This window comes from Acinonyx jubatus, chromosome D1, assembly GCF_027475565.1.
Source record: "Acinonyx jubatus isolate Ajub_Pintada_27869175 chromosome D1, VMU_Ajub_asm_v1.0, whole genome shotgun sequence".
Taxonomy (NCBI): Eukaryota; Metazoa; Chordata; class Mammalia; order Carnivora; family Felidae; genus Acinonyx; species Acinonyx jubatus.
The window spans coordinates 48,977,839-48,991,263 of record NC_069390.1 but is presented as its reverse complement, the minus strand read 5'-3'; the positions used below and the strand labels follow the sequence as shown (position 1 = coordinate 48,991,263).

Sequence of the window (13,425 nt, the reverse complement as noted above, 5' to 3'; positions counted from 1 at the left end):
ATATACATCTTTAATACTTAGTGCATTTCAGGTGAAGGACAAAAAAGGAAAGCTAATCATTCACCAATACTTGCAGTTTAATTTGTTAAAGTCATAGAGTGCAAAGTTAATTTTCCTTTGTTTGAGTTCCGTGTGTGTGTGTGTGTGTGTGTGTGTGTGTGTGTGTGTGTGTGTGTGTGCGCGCGCGCGCGCGCGCGCGTCCCTCAAGGAGCCTGCATACAACCATCACAGCCGCAGGTTAGGGCTCAAGAGCCACGGCAGAGCAGCTTGGCGAGTCCAGGGGACCAACCGGCGGCTGCACGCGAAACCCACTCACAGGCCCGCCGGGACTGCCCGCAGTCTCCTCTGCGCACCGCAGCTTTGCACTTCCCCAGATCCCTGGTCTCCCTGCTCCCCACCCCCAACTGCGTGGCCCCAGCCCGCCGGAAAGGCTGCCCCGACCCACCGCCCAGAGGGCAGTCCCCACCAGCCCCGCCGAGCTGCCCCTCCGCCCTGCTCTTCTGCGCCTGCAGAGGCCCCCGAGTGTGGGCGCCCGGCGCGAATACTCACAGGGCTGAAACTTGGCCGGGGCTAGGAGCGGTGAATAGCGGGAAAAGGGCTAGGGCTGCAGCGGCGGGCAGGGCGCGGCAGAGCGGAACCGGCGCCCCTCCTGCCCGCCCGCCGCGGGAGCCAGGGCACGGGCACCCCACCCCCTCCCGAGGGAAGACGGACTGGGAAAGCCAGGGCGGCGGCCGGACGCTCTTACCTCTTGAGTTCTCCAGCCAGGCTGGGCGCTCGCACTGATGGGGGCTTGTCTGGAGCCGCGCAGCCCGGAGGAGGAGCCGCTCCGGGAGAGAGGGCGGCGGTCGGGCAGGCATCCGCGCCCGGGGCTGCGGCCGGGCTAGGGGGAGAGAGATGGGAGGGAGCACAGATTTGTGTGGAGGGGGGCGTGGAGGAGGTGTGCCTCCACCCGAGACAGAGAGGGTGGGCTGCTGAGCCCGGTGGCGGGGTGTGCTCCAAGGCACTGGAGGGAACAAGAAAACCCGCGCTGAGAGTGTGGAGCTTGGGGGGGGTGGGGGGGCAGGGTGTGCTGGGGTTGGGAAAATGGAGGTGGGGGGCAGGATGAAGAGTTGGCCCACAAACCGGACGGCCCTCACCTCGGCACCATCCGAAAAAGAATTGTCTGGGTCTGGAGCAAAACACAAGGGGATCTGAAACTTTATGTCATTTTCTCATACACACGTGACCCCCCTGCAGTCCAGATGGTTTCAATCACTGGAGGAAAAAAGCGGCTCTGCTGGTATGCATGAAAAGCCGGAGCTGGGAGAGTCTGGGAAAAGTTGCCTGTACAGCTTGTCTGCCTTCAAACAAACCGATGAGCTCTTTCCGTTCTTCCAGCCCTTGGCCTGGGGCAGCCCTGCAAAACCCAAAAAGACATTACAAGAAGCTACGTTTGGTACTGCCAACTGTGGCAGAGGAACTCTGAAAGCAGTAGGGTTCCAAGGAGTTTGATCTGAACCGAAAGTTCCAAGGGCATTCTGAGATTTTGTTTTAAATACTCCATTTGGCTTGCAAAACCCAAAACTAGAATAGGGTGTCATTAAATAAGCAATGGAATACTAGCAGTGAGAATCTGTGATTTATTAGTGGAATTCTGAAAGACATTGTTAACTCAGTGTGACAATCCACTTGGAAAAGAATCATGCAAACCACTTAAAATCCAAACCCACACATACTTGGTGGGATGTTAGGAACCCATGTTACCCAATTTCTCATCCCATAAATCACTATAAATAGACTTTGATATTGGAATGCACAAATCTGACTTTCACAAACCTAGTTATAGCTTGAAGGAGCAAATGTATATGAATGAAGATAAACAGGCTATAAAGGCCAAGACATGTTTCAAAGCCCAGGCCAATTCAATTGTCACATGTCTGAAAGAGGGATTTATTCAGTTCAGAAATAATGGTGGGGAGGGGGTGGGGGCAGGGAGGCACCTGGGTGGCTCAGTAGGTTGAGCATTAGACTCTTGATTTCAGCTCAGGTCATGATCTCAAAGATGTGAGGATCAAGCCCAGAGTCTGGCTCTGCTCTGAGCATTAAGCCTGGTTAGAATTCTCCCTCTCCTTCTGCCCCTCCCCTACTCGCTCACATTCTCTCTTGCTCAAAAATAATAATAATGGGGACTTTAAGATACATCCTAAAAATAATTTAACTTGTTCATGATCAAACAGAAATAGTGGCAAGAATCAAACCGATAAAGTCTATTGTTCCTTTGCCTGAAAAGGATATTAATATAAATCACTGGTACGAACTCTTTATCTTGTAATATCAGTGCCAGAGGATACATTTGGCCTTTCTAGCAGAAGGCCTTATACACAGAGTAACACAGTTGTCTGTGTGTGAAAAATATATCAGCTCTTGGTAAAGTGAATTGATTCTACATTAAGAAAACCCAAGGTTTCCATTGTTGAGGCACACTGGAAAATACAGATGACAACCTGAAACTAGGCAAATCAAAACAAGTTTTACTCCAAATTAAAAATCTAGCAGTGAGTTTCTCCTCTAGTTTAGTGAAGTACTTGAACCCTTCAGGAGACCAAGGCCATATATGGATGGACTTAGCCTCCAATCTTCAGTCTCAAATTAGGGTGGTTCTACTCTCCAAAAGCAACAAGAGAATTCATGTAGAAGAATCCTTAGGGGACACAAGCCACAGAATGTACTAACACTCCAGGCAAATTCCACCTGCAGCTCCTTATGCTGTATAAGGAGGTTCTTAAGTTTCTCACTTGCAAGACTATTAAAACTTCTACTTATTAAAGTCCTTTCTTATGAATGACAACTGTAAAGAAAGCCATCCCAAAAGAAAGCATCAAGATTTTCTTTATTCAGACCCAGGACAGTAACTGTTTTCATCTCCAAGAGCTGCTGCTGCTGCCTCCTATGTGTACTAAAGCAATGTAAGAGGGCAATAATGAGATACAAAGAGTTCTTTTTTTTTTTTTTTTTGCCAATGCTATTGCAAATTATGCATAGAGCTTTTCTAATTCTCAAGAAAAACCTTAATTAGATCTGCTCTTTCAGAAAGAAAATTAACATCCCTTAAGTTTTTTAAATACAGCCTAAATATAGTCTTGAGTCTAAACTCCATTGGGGCGCCTGGGTGGCACAGTCAGTTAAGCGTCCAACTTTAGCCAGGTCACGATCTCGCGGTCCGTGAGTTTGAGCCCCGCGTCAGGCTCTGGGCTGATGGCTCGGAGCCTGTTTCCGATTCTGTGTCTCCCTCTCTCTCTGCCCCTCCCCCGTTCATGCTCTGTCTCTCTCTGCCCCAAAAATAAATAAACGTTGAAAAAAAAAATTAAAAAAAAAATAAACTCCACTGATGTCAGTCTCAGTCAGTTAACACTGGCCAAAATTTTATTAGAGACACTGACAACTGAAATGTTTTTAATACTAATTTAAAAGGTGCTAATTAAGTAATTTACATTAATCTAATGTCCACGTCACACGACAAAACTAAGGGAGATGTAAGCTCGAGGACTGGGACCAAGTCTATCTTTGCTAATAATTACATTGTTATGTGCCTAGCACAGTACCCAGCATGAAATATGTGCACAATAAGTGCATGGTGTTTGAGTAAATGAAAGATGAATAAAACCACTCCCCATAAGATGACAATCCTGTAGAGGCATGTGACTTGTAAACAACTGAATGAAATAACAGCTTTAGGAAGGATACTAGCAACAGAAAAGAGGAAGAGGTAATTAGCATTAGCTGGCTTTGGGCTTTATTCACAAATAAGAAGAGTTTACAAGAGGAATTTGGTATATTTGGTGCCTAATTTAGGGATCTCACAGATACACTTTCTCAAGTCCCATTATTCAGTCCCCTCAACACAGAGCCAAGACAAAATTTGAGCATAAACATCCTGGCTCTAATTTGGATTGTATGAATACTGTTCCTTTCATCCTCTCAAATACATCGCCTCCACCCCCAAGCCATTTCCTCTGTACTGTCTTCTGTCAGTCTAATGAAAGTTTCCTAATCTTTAGAAGCAGTAGCTTTGCTTCTCTTTGTGTGGAGAAATACAATACACTCTGATTACATGCTTATATTCCATACAGATGCCTGGCAACACATCTTATAGCTAAGAGTCTGTTTAATATTTTAACTTTGAGGGACTTATGATTCAACTATTTTGTTATATACCAAAATAGCACTTGACATCACAGAGATGGGCTTTACTTCCTTTTGCTATTTTAAATCCTGCACTTAAACATGGTGAGTGGCTTGGGTTTTCTGGTTCATAGATTTTGCTTTGGAGTGTTTTTTTTTTTCTTCGAGGGACAAAGGGATTAAGATTTTTGAGGAAGTCTTCCAGGTTTGCAGGTCTAGTACTCATGAAGCAGTTACTTCCTCCTACATACTCTGCCTACAATATTATATGTGGTCTTAATTAAAGGGGGAATTGGGGTCTTATTATGCTTCATGATCCAAATAACCAGGTTTCTCTAAGGCAGGCAACTGGGCAAGAAGGTTGGCCCAGATGACCTACCTTTAAGTTTTCTAGGGCATGCTTTTCTACATATCATTTCCTTCTTTAAATTTTTAATAAAAATTTTATATTTTGTTTTAAATAACTAAACTTAAATGGTAAATATTGAAATCACTCTAAATAATTACTAATTATTAAAAATTAGTAATAATTTTCAATCACTCTAAATAATTACTAATTATTAATCCATAACCTCAACAAGTACTATTTAATCCAATTCTGTTTCCATTCCCCCTACATTTGAGTAGAACCTCATTTCTAAAGCACCCAATATTCACCCTTGAACTTTTTCCATAAGCTTTAAGACTTAGGGCCAGTTTCAATATAAAACAACTCTGATCTGTAATCTCCAGAAGCCCAGCATGCCTCAGGAGTAGCTATCAAGGTCATCCCTCTGGCTTTTTACTTTCCTCTTTTCCAAGACCCTCAAAAGGCGAACGGGACTTACATTCACACAGTTGAAATGTCAGTAGTATGAATCCTTATGATGAATTTTTGCAATCAGTAAAGCATAATAGCATGTACTAGAACACTAGTTCCTAAAGCTGAGAGCCCTTCAGAATCATCTAAGAAGCTTGTCAGAAATACAGTTTCTGGCCGTAGTCCCAGACCTACTGAATTAGAATCTCCAAGGTTAAGAAACACTACACTAAATGAATTGTAAGATCTTTGTCAGTTCTACATAGGCCAATTTTCCCTTAGAGGAAAGCCCCTCTATCACCACACACTCACACAGGCTTCCCAAAAGAAATCAAGCAAGACATTATATGAATTGAAACATAATATAGCTCTTTTCTTCCCAATAAGCAACTTCCTTAGTCACAATTGCCTTTACAGCCTACCTCTGAAAGAAAAAAAAATCCTTAAACTGATGTTTAAAAAAAGTATATTCCTACTAAACAAAGTTTAACAAGATTTCAAAACAGATCATTGAGGACTCAGCATGTTTTGTTAAATAAACAATAGCACTAATAGGTCACTGAAACTATTGATTATATTTCTATCTTTGGTAATCAAGTAAGATAATCCGTAACTGACCTAATGTATATTCTGTTAAAAGCTACTTAGTTTTTAAAATTGTAGAGGATAAGTGGGGCACCGGGGTGAAGGCAGCGGGTGGGGGGGGGGGGGAAGCCTCAGTTGTTTAAGTATCTGACTTAGGCTCAGATCATGATCTCACAGTTCATGGGTTCGAGCCCTGCGTCAGGCTCTGCGCTGACAGCTCAGAGTCTGGAGACTGTTTCAGATTCTGTGTCTCCCTCTCTCTCTGCCCCTCCCCCACTTGTGCGTGCTCTCTCTCTCTCTCTCAAAAAAATAAACAAATATTAAAAAAATTTTTTTAATTGTAGGGTATAAGAAACACAGAACCCAAAATTGTGTGTAAACAGTTTTTCATTGTGACTTTAAAATATATATATATATATATATATATTTTTTTATACGTATATGTATACGTATATGTAAGATATATACCTGGTTGAAAACTTAAAAAACAGTATAAAAGGATATTTGGAGAAAGAGAAGTCTTCCTTCCTACTCCTGTCCTCCAGCTCCCCTCTCTTCAGGCAATCACTGTAGTTTCTTGTATATGTTTCCAGAGATATTCAAAGGGAACATAAAATTATTTGTGTATAACGCATTTTTGGGAGAAGAAGTCCAGAGCCTATAACGGATTATCAAAGAGGTTCAAGATCTCAAAAAAGATAGGAATCCCCATTCTAGAGCAAAGCTAAGGGTTCACGCTCTATTTCAGTCCATTGGAAGGATTAGCAGAATTACAACCTTCATTTTACTTATGAGCGTTACTACGCACAACTCCAGACTACAAAATAGCTTCAGCGAGCAATGCTGGTTAACATGCAGATGTGGTTATAAAATGCCACATCTGTTTGTAAATAACTTCCTCATTTTTATGTTTTTCTTAAACAAGCCCTCCAATAAATAGTTCCTTTTGTTACTGTGTTAATAGACTGACAGTGAAAATCTGTACAAAAACTTCTGGCATATACATACCCTCACAACCTGAAATTTTTCTTTTGTAATAAGAGAAAGATTCTATTTATATCTACACAGAATTTAAGGGGGAAAATTGACTTAGTATACTCTTGGTAGATATAATTAACATAAGTTACAAGGTTATTAATAAAGATCTTAAGAACCTTATGTTTTAAGATATACATTATTTTTGTCAAGATGGTAAATCTCATTTGGATTTAAGTGATTATTACTTTCATAAGTGTTATAATTGGGATTTTAACATAAAGCTACAACTAAGCTATTAGTTTGTTAAAGTACTTAAGGGCTAACTGAACAGTTTCCCTTATTCCCTTTTTCAGAACAGAATCTGTTTCCTTGCCTGAATACCATGTAGTACTTTTCACTCTCCCCTTCCTAAGTGTATGAGAGATATAGTACATAAAATCAAGTCTCTTTTCCTATAATCAGCTTACAAAAAGGTTTAGTCTGACCTAGGTCCATTTATTTTTTGCTCTGTAATGCTATTTGGGGTTTTATTCCAAATACCAGGCTATTTACTATTTACTTAAAGAAAGTGTTAGGACTGTTTGACTGATGAGGCTGGGCAGGCTAGACCTGGGAGAGAATAAAGAATAAGATGAGATACTGGATGCTCTTTAGATGGACAGGAAACAAGAAAAAGCTCAGAAAAGCTCATGAAGACTGAAAGGTCTCCTCACTCATATGTCTTGCTGAATGGTTCTTTTTCTTCTCTCAGGGGCTTAAAGATAATTTTTAATTGGAAGAAATTAAAGTCTAAAAATTTACTGATTTGAAACACTAGTTATCAATTTTTGTTCCAATGGTATCAGTTTTAGATCTAATCAAAATATCCCTAGATTGAAGAATGATTTATCTCTGTCACTAAGCTCACTAAACTTTGCCCCAAAAGCATCCCCGAAATAAGAATTGTGAGAATGTGATCTCTTCTAGTAATTTTCCATATTACTTGCAAAAAAAAAAAAAAAATGAACCTACAGCAAATGAGAAAAAAAATAGCTATAGCTATTTACTTCTTTATTCACTCAACAAACATTTATTAAACACCTGCAAAAAACTGTCTTTGACATCAGTGGAGCATAAAAGAGATAAGTCATATAAGCAAATCTAAAATCTAGTGAGGAAGGTACATATTAACAATATATCAGAATAAAATATGTGGTATAAAAGAGATAAAGAGGAGAAAAAAGAGGAATTTGCCGTAGTAGACTTTCCTCCCAAAAACTGATGGAAAGAGGGTAGGAACTGAATCTTAAGTAATTGTTACAATTTCTTTTCAATAAATAGAAAAGAGGAGGAGATAATTCAAAACCACAGGAATTGCCTGAGCTGTGAACTACTAACTTTAAGAACAATGACTGCTCTTCATTTGACTAGAGTAACAGAGGCTAAAAAGGCAGATTAGTGGAAAACAGTTTGGTGGTTCCTGAACAAGTTAAACATAGAATAACCATATGACCCCACAATTTCAGTCCTAGGTATAAACTGCAAGGACTGAAAACAGGTGTTCAAATTAATTGTGCATGAATTTTCATAGCACTATTCACAATAACCAAAAGGTAGAAACAACCCAAGTGTCCATCAACAGATGAATTGATAAACAAAATGTGGTATATTCATATACTGAAATATTACTTGGACACAAAAAGGAATGAGGTGCTGAAACATCCTAGAATGTGGATGAACTTGGATAACATTACGTAAGGGAAAGAAGCCAGACACAAAAGGCCACATATTGTATTATTCCATTTATATGTACTATCCAAAACAGGTAAATCCAAGAGACAAAAAGAAGATTAGTGGTTGGCAGGGGCTGGAGGGAGGGAGAAATAAGTATGGGGTCTCCATTAGGGGTGATGAAAACGTTTTGGAACCAGACAGAAGTGATTGTGCACAGCATCGTGAATGCAATTAATGCCATTGAATTCTACATTTCAAATGGTTAATTTTTATGAAGTTGTATGAAGTCCAACTTAACCTTAAAAAAAAAAAATAAGGAGATATGGGTCTGTGGTAGATACAACAAATGCTTACTAATATCCTACCCAGTCCCCAGAAGTCTATATGTTCCATTCACCCTACAATTAGGTAGGGCCATATGACTTTCTAGCCAACAGGTTGTGAGCAGAAATGACTCATGTCACCTCCAGGCCAAAATTTCTAAGAATGAGTGAGAGGGGAACCTGGTGCGCTCAGTTAGTAGAGTATGCAATTTTTGACCTTGGGGTCATAAATTCAAGCCCCATGTTGGATGTTGAGCCTACCTAAAAAAAAAAAAAGAAAAGGAATGAGTAAGAGATGTGCATGCCTCTCTTCTCTAACCACACAGATCCAAAGCCATGTGAGACAATGGGGCAGAATGGGTCACTGAATAAAGTAGTGCCTCCCTATTGACCCATGCTGGACATGTTATATGAGTAAGAAATAGACTTTTTTTGAGAGACAGAGGCAGAGACAGAGAGAGACAGTGAGTGACAACAGGGGAGGGGCACAGGGAGACAGAATCCCAAGCAGGCTCCATGCTCAGCATGGATCTCACAACTGCAAGATCATGACCTGAGCCAAAATCAAGAGTCAAATGCTTAACTGACTGAGCCACCCAGGTGCCCCAAGAAATAGACTTTTATTGTCTTAAGCCACTGAAATTTCAGGGGTTGCTATTGCAGCATAGGCTAAACCTACTCTGACTGACACAGGGTCAGATCTAGGAAGGCTAAAAAAGCAGTACTAAGAAATTTGAATTTTATTCTGAAGGGCATGAAGAGACAATGCTTTTGAGGAAAAGAGTAACATGATGTGCATTTCAGGAATATAATTATGGATGCAATGTGCTGAGTAAATTAGAAACAAAGATAGTCTTCAACCTTGGTGCACATCAGAAATCACCTGAGAACAGTAGTCCTCTTCCAATTCCTTTATATTTCTTTAAAGAATAAAATATGTGTCCCCAGGGGGAAAAATCATCTGAGGAGTTTATAAAAATACAATGCTGTAGTCCAGGACATGTCTAGAGATTCTGATGCAGAATCTCTAGAGGTAGGGTCTAGGCAGTTATAATTGAAAAAAACTCTATGGGAGATTCTAGACTACAGGTTAGAGTCAAGGAAAAGATGTCTAGCTCAGAGATGACCAAAATTACATGCTTAGTGGATTCAAACAAACAGTATAATAGAATAACTATTTTCTTAACAAATGGAATGATAAATGCTTAGAGAGCTTCTGTTAAAATAGTTATGAAAAAGTTACTCACATTACCATTTGTATAGTCATAGTTATGACTTTGAAAATTTAAACATCAGTAAGATGGGGGTGACAGTTTGTATGTGCCTACCCTATTGTTAAGTGTAATCTACCCCAACATCTCTGTTAGCCTGAGAAACATGGCTGATACACTCAAGTCAGAGGACAGAGCTGCCCTCAGTCTCCTGGAAGGCCAACCTCTTCCCAGCACTCACATCTATCTTATTTCCTCCTTTCTTTCCTCTTTTCTTTTCTTGCAGAATAACTAGCATTCCATTCGGTCTTTAGTTCCTTCCTCCCCAGTATCTAAGTCATCAACCAACCTTCAAGTCATCAAGACTTAAAGAGCCAAGATTTAAGGGCTCAAAAAGTCTGGGTTACAGATGCATTGGAAGCTGTCACTCTAACCTCTGTGTGTGTGTGTGTGTGTGTGTGTGTGTGTGTGTGTGTGTGTGATTTTTACTACCAATTGTAATTTTTTAAGAGTCTCAGCTTTCCAGCATACAGATCTAATACCATGAGGAAATTGATCCTTTACCAACCAAAATTCAGTTTGTGTTATAAAAACAAATCTTCAGAGCATCTCAGGAAAAAGTGATCTCTGATAAAGAGCATTGAAGTTGACTGACAAAAAGTACCTTTATGATTTCTGAAAACCTACTGAAAGGTGCAAAAGAAACTGACAGGCTTCACTACAAACCGCCTCACCGTACTGAATACTGCTCAACAATCCTTTTTTCATTATTCCTAGTGATTAAGATTCTTTTCTTGCTTTCCACAACAACTGTCCCAAGTTTGTATATTTTCAAAACTTCTAACCCATTACTGTTAGCAGGCAACCTTGCCCTCATCGCTGAAAAAGCAGAGGTGTACTTTCCTTGACATTCCTCTACTATGTCAAAATGCATCTGCTTGCCTCCCTATCTCTTATCCCAGAAGCATGCCTATTCCTTTTGAAGAATAACTCTACTATGTTGGATCTTTTGTTTCCTGCATCTCATGTCTTTTTCTTTTTCGATCCCTGTTGTAGTTTCTGAGAAAGGGTACATAGAAGGTAAAAAAAAAAAAATTGATACTTTACAAGGCTGAAAATGATTTCAAACTATTCTCCCACTGGACTGACAGTTTAGTCTGGTAAAGAATTCTAAATAAAAAATATTTTTTATTCAGATTTTAGAAGTTATTGTTCTACTGGTCATATGCTTTCTAGTATTGCAGCTGGGAAATATAATGCATTTTTTGTGTCTGCTAGCTTGGAGGATCTTTTCTATCTGAAATCTGAAATTTCATGATGATGTGCCTGCATATGGGTACTTTTTCAAACATTGTTCTAAGGCACATTAAAAGTGGGCCCTTTTAATCTGGAGGCTCATATTCCTTGATTTAGTTCCAATAAATGTTTTGTTTTGTTTTTCATAGATTTCCTCCCCTAATTTTCTCTAATTTCTCTTTCTAGAACTCCTATTTATATGTTGGACCTCCTAGATTGATCCTTTATTTGTCCATCTCATTGTCTTTTTCTTCTACCTTATGGGAAATTTTGTACATTTTTCCTTCTAACTCTTCTATCAGACTCTACATATTGGCTTCATTATGCTCAGTCTCATAAATAACTTGTCATTTCCTGAAAATGTCAAGAAGGTTAACACTTTTGATAGGCCCAACTCAAAGGTCACCTTTTCAGTAAAGCCTGCTCCTAGGCAGAATGAATTACTCCCTCTCTTTGCACCCAACGCACAGTCCATAGCCCAGAACATCTGTTCACAAGTATTGTTCACCATGACACCCAATCTGTTGATTCTGCTAGAATGTGTACCTCTTGAAGGTGTATCCATCTTCAATATCTAGTAAATGACAGCTACCCAATAAATGGCTGTTGCATTACAGTAATTTCAAAAGAATATATAGTATAAATATTAGATTATGTGATCATTAGCTAACCAAAGAATGTAAACAGAAACCCAACCCCCTAGAAAAAATTATATAAGCTTAAAAATGCACCTGTGAATATTTTTAATCTTGAAAGGTTATTATTTTTTAACCAAACATTCCCAATCTTATCCAAAGGCACATTCTTCATAGTCACTCACACATATGCAAATTCAGAATTTAAAAAGCTAATTCACTTTTAAATCATCTGCTTACCCAACCAGGCACCTGAAGAGTTTCCTTAGATTACAGTATATATTTGTTGTTGCTGTTGTTTGGAATAACCAAAAATACAGCAAAAAAGGCAAGAAGAGATTTCTTTAGAATGCATCACCCATATAAAAATGTTAGTAACTGGTAGCCAACCCTCCAGTAATCTTTCCAGAAACATTAGGTGATTAAAGAGTAAGGAACAGAAAGACACTCCTGAACACTAACTACAGCATGGCTACTGAAGGCATTACAAGGCTCAATAAAGAATGTTCATTCGTATACAGGGATTTAAGCGCTGTAAGGGATTTTTGTTTACTTTAGTTTTGGTTTGATTTTCTTTTTAAAACCATGCCCTAATGCCAAATGTTACTTTTTTTCTCTCTCTCTTTCCTGTTGAACTGATGCTATGTTAAGATATAAGCACAAACATCTCATAAGTGTTTTAAATCCATCCAATTGTTCAAGAAGGCATACGTGCCGGGCCAATGAAGCCAAAACATTAGAGCTAGGAATTTTGATGAAGATAATAATTGCTTACAGACCAGCTTGTTTTAACTTGCTGAACAAAGAACACAATTTTATACCACATTTTCATCACAGGCTTCTTCTCTGCATAATCACTACTATAATGAACACTTTTAAAAGGGAGATTATCTACAGGTTAAAGAGTAAGGAAGTTATCAATTAGATTCCATCATCTTCAAAATTTCACTTACTCAAACTTTATATTAATTAAAAAAAATTTTTTTTTGCTGGCCTAAGCACTGTTTTGAATCTTTACAAACCATTTGTTTAGTGTACAGCATAAATCTGAAAACAAAGACACTCGGTAAATTTCTAGTGCTGCCCTGGATGGCTCTATAACCATGGGTATGTTAATAACTTCTTTGTATCTTCATTTATTTCTAGGACATCCCTAGCAATATGGTTTCATCTTTCTCATATATGAAAGCTGCATTCAGGTTCTGTGCCTATGTCAGGAGTTCCTCTCCCACTCCTTCTCCCACTAAGTTACTTTCATCACTTGTAGGCCCCTGCAATAATTCAATATTCAACCAAAATTTATTAAGGACCTACTCCATGACAGACAGTGCAGTGAGGGGGAGGATGAGCTCGGTCTCTGAGAGGACCGTGATACTAGTTCCCTGACTAACAGAGAGGATTGTCTCAGTCATTCTGCTTGTTTCACCCTGACTCTGGATCTCCTATTCTTTACTTCCCCTGGAATATATAGCTGGAAGTCCTAAAAATTAAGGTGGTATAGATTCACAGGATTGGGCTGAGGCTGTCAGTCAGTACCCAGATTGTTGCTGGGCCAGGTAATCTGGGAACCAACATGGTTTCAAGACAGATAAGAAGTCATGGAATGGACCAATGTCCCCAATTCACAAGACCAAGATAACTCTTTGTGCATGATAACAATGGTGACCCTATCTTTTCTAAATCATTTTGCCCTTACAATTCCAGCCTCGAACACAGAACTCTCT

At 39.6% G+C, this 13,425-nt stretch overlaps 1 protein-coding gene across 7 annotated transcripts in view; it reads right to left on the bottom strand.

The window, feature by feature from the left end:
* The window catches only part of DENND2B (DENN domain containing 2B), a 177,425-nt gene that overhangs the window by 155,021 nt on the left and 8,979 nt on the right, over positions 1-13,425 (bottom strand). For 5 of the 7 annotated variants that reach the window (XM_027073196.2, XM_027073192.2, XM_027073195.2 and 2 more), the window contains exons 3-4: positions 1,137-1,396; positions 746-880 (exon numbers count right to left, since the gene is read on the bottom strand). The gene's annotated coding sequence lies outside the window, so the exon portion shown is untranslated. The remainder of the gene's footprint in view (positions 1-745; positions 881-1,136; positions 1,397-13,425) is intronic. The other 2 variants (XM_027073194.2, XM_053203495.1) reach the window with 1 other exon arrangement.